Source organism: Herpailurus yagouaroundi, unplaced genomic scaffold (genome assembly GCF_014898765.1).
Source record: "Herpailurus yagouaroundi ecotype Mexico unplaced genomic scaffold, PumYag 207, whole genome shotgun sequence".
Classification (NCBI taxonomy): Eukaryota; Metazoa; Chordata; class Mammalia; order Carnivora; family Felidae; genus Herpailurus; species Herpailurus yagouaroundi.
This window is the reverse complement of record NW_024412438.1, coordinates 17674-21332: the sequence shown is the minus strand read 5'-3', so window position 1 is coordinate 21332 and position 3659 is coordinate 17674. Positions and strand designations below refer to the sequence as shown.

The window sequence follows — 3659 nt, the reverse complement described above, 5'->3', positions numbered from 1 at the left end:
TCTAAAACTTCCCATGCTCCCCCCCCACACACACGCATATCGCTGACCTTTCCTATTCTGCTGTCCTCTTTATTTCCTCTTAGTATTTGTTATCACTGAGCATACTATATATTTGATCTTGTTATTGTCTGTCTCACCCACTGGACCGTAAACTCCATGCAGGCAGGGATTTGTTTTTGTCTCTCGTTGTCATTACCGAATCCCCAGGGGTTAGAACAGTACCTGGCACTTAGGCGCTCTATACATATTTATTTAATAAAGAATGTATGATGGCATTGTTTGTCCTGGCAAGGAGTACGTGACAGCCTGGTATCCATCATGGGGGGAGGGGAAGTAAAATGGGTGAGGGCTCACTATAAAAGTATTTACAGTAGTTAGAAACAAAGGACTAAATGTGCGTACAACCACGTGGGTAGACCCTAAAGTTACAGTGCTGAGTGTTACACACCTATCAACTGCACACTTTACAAGGATACATACAAATCCAAGATACATATCAAACACATTAGAGGGGGTGGGAGTAAGGAATAGGGATAAAGGAAAGAAGATTAAGACAAAAATAAAGAGTTTTGTACCCATCCATGTGGACAGAGGGCAATGAATTGAGATTAACACTGTACCTGAGGTCCGCCCAAGAACTACTTAATGTTGTGAATATATATTTTTGTTTCATACAAACTTTTTTTAAAGTTTATTTATTATTGAGAGACAGAGAGAGAGAGAGAGAGAGAGAGAGAGAGAGAGAGAGAGCATGAGCATTGGAGGGACAGAGAGAGGGGGAGACACAGACTCTGAAGCAGGCTCCAGGCTCCGAGCTGTCAGCACAAAGCCCGATGCGGGGCTGGAACTCAGGAACCGTGAGATCATGACCTGAGCTGAAGTTGGATGCTCAACCAACTGAGCCACCCAGGTGCCCCTTGTTTTTGTTTTGTTTATTTTAGAGAGAGAGAATGAGACCGCATGAGCAGGTGAGAGAGGCAGAGAGAGAGAGAGAGAGAGAAACAGAGAGACAGAGAGAGTATCTTAAGCAGGCTCCATACTCAGCACGGAGCTCAGGACCTGAGCCGAAATCAAGTCAGATGCTCAACCCACTGAGCCACCCAGGCACCCCAAAAGGTTTTTAATATTTAAAAAATAGTTTTTATGAAGGAAGTGGCCTACAAACGTCCAGGTGCCTATGGCCAATGAAAATCACAATATAGATCTGCTACAGTCAAGACAATGAGTGTATTCATCACCCCCTTCAAATTTCTGTGGGCTCCTTTTTATTTATGTATTTAAAGTTTATTTATTTTGGAGCTCATGCGTGGCTCAATCAGTTAAGCTTTGGACTCTTGATTTCAGCTCAGGTCATGATCTCGCAGTTGGTGAGATCGAGCCCTGGGTGGGATCTGTGCTGACAGTACAGAGCCTGCTTGGGATTCTCTCTCTCCCCCTCTCTCTGCCCCTCCTCTGCTCATGTGCTCCCTCTCCCTCTCTCAAAATAAATAAATAAACCTGAAAATAAAATTGAAAGAAATACATACACATTAAAAAAGTAATAAAAATACACAAAATACATTTGAGAGAGAGAGAGAGGTAGGGGCAGAGAGAGGGAGAGAGAGAATTCCAAACAGTGCAGGGCCTGATGCAGGGCTGAACCCATGAACCGCGAGATCATGACCTGAGCTGAAATCAAGAGTCCGAAACTTAATCAACTGAGCCACCTAGGCACCTCTGGGCCCCCTTTTAATCCTTATCACCTGCTATCCTCCCATTTCCCAAGCAACCTCTGATCTGCTTCTGTCATTATAGTTTTCATTTTCTAGAATTTTACACAAATGGACTCCTATAACCCTCTTTTTTGGTTGGGCTTTCACTCGGCATAATTATTTTGAGGTCCATGTTGTATCACTAGTTCACTCCTTTTTGAGTATTCTTTTGCATGGGGATACCACAATTTACCTTCATCTGCTCATTGGCATTTGGGTTGTTTCCAGTTTCTGGCTATTACAGATAAAGCTGCTATGAACATTTGTAGACAAGCCTTCATATGGGCATTTATTTTCTTTTTGCTTGGTAAATACCGAGGATTGGAATGGCTCAGTCGTATTTTAGCAGTTTAACTTTCAAAGAAACTGCAAAGTGGACTTTTACATTCATACCAACATGTATGAGTGTATCGATTCCTCTGCATCCTGGACAGCCTGATACAGCAGGCGTTAATAACAGCGTCTAGTGAAATCCCAGCGTGTTTTTGATTTGCATTTCTCTGGTTAACCACGTCGAACACCTTTTCGTGTGAGCATTTGCTACTCCTCTGTCTTCTCTGGTGAGGTGTCTGAGGAAGGGGTTGGATTGCGAGCATAACTCTTTAATGAGAAGAAAATGTCTCGTTTTCACCTGGTTGAGAACCGAGGGCCTTAGGATCCCCGTGGGGAGGGGCAGAGAAGAGGGAGGGAGGAGATCGCTGTCGTCGACTGAGAACCGGCGGGGTGGGGGCAGCGGACACGGGGGACGGAGCCCAGTGAAGGCAGGAGCCCAGTGAAGGCAGGTTGGGCTGGGGGCCCGGCTCCTGGATCCCGGCACCCGAGAGCCGGACCGTCGCCAAGCACTGGCTGGGTCCCCGCACAGCTTTGGCAGATTGTCCGCAGGAGGTGCGACCGCCGCGGCCCCAGCCGAAGGGGGCGGAACCGAGCAGAGTCTGAAGCACAACCTGCTCCTCGGGGGTCCGCAAAGGAACCGAGGGGCTTCGCTCACTGAGCAGCCAAGAACGCTCCCCCTTTCCCGGCCGGAAAAGGACCCCGCAGCGGAGCGCGCCGAAGGGCTGCGGCGGTGCCTGCTGACCCGCGCGGGGCCGAGCCACCTGCCCAGCCGCCCCCGGCTCCCCGGCGCCGGTAGTGTCCCCGCGGGCTCGGCGGACTCCTCCGCAGGACTCCCGACGGCGGTGGGGGTTTGTATAAAAAAAAAAAAAGTACGGTTGTTTCCGCCCGGTTTCGAACCGGGGACCTTTCGCGTGTGAGGCGAACGTGATAACCACTACACTACGGAAACCGGCCGGCAGTGGGTGCCTTGGAAATCCGTCTTGGAGCTCTGCGGCTGGGAGCCGCTGGCCGGCCGGCCGCCGTGACCCCGAGTGCGCCTCCCCGGGGAGCCCCCGGCCCAGCGGGCCCCCGCAGGTGTCGCCGGGGTGGAGAGTCGCAGTCTGCGGGCCAGGGCCCCGCAGATGCTGGCCGCGCTGGCGACGTGCGGTAACTACAGGTGGGAAGGGACAGGTGACGGACTTGGCCAGGGTAAGGAAAGCCAGCTTCTATTCGAAACAATGCAAATACACTTGATGTTCGCCCAGCACGCAACTTAGAAGGCACTTAGGCAGGAAAACTCCGTTTTCTCTTTCCTATGTCTTTCCTCCTGTGAGTCTCATTTCTGCTCAAACACTTCCTGTCCGCTCCCCACCTGGGTGGGAGGCCTCCCCACGCCCAGCCTGGGACAGCAGCTCAATTCTGACACGATGATCGCAGAGACAGCGTCAGATCTCCCAGGTTAAGGGCTCGGTCCCACCTGACACCCCTTGCCCCCCTTCAGGTACATATCACAAGGGCACGCTGTCACCTGTGCTTCTGACCAACCAGCTATAAACCGGAGGTTCCCACCACCTCCTTCTGGGATTTGACAATGTG

The 3659-nt window shown here is 50.7% G+C and overlaps 1 non-coding gene across 1 annotated transcript; it reads right to left on the bottom strand.

The window, feature by feature from the left end:
- Positions 1–2960: 2960 nt before the first annotated feature.
- On the bottom strand, positions 2961–3033 carry TRNAV-CAC (transfer RNA valine (anticodon CAC)). The gene has a single exon. It is a non-coding gene; the product is annotated as a tRNA-Val (tRNA).
- Positions 3034–3659: the final 626 nt, after the last annotated feature.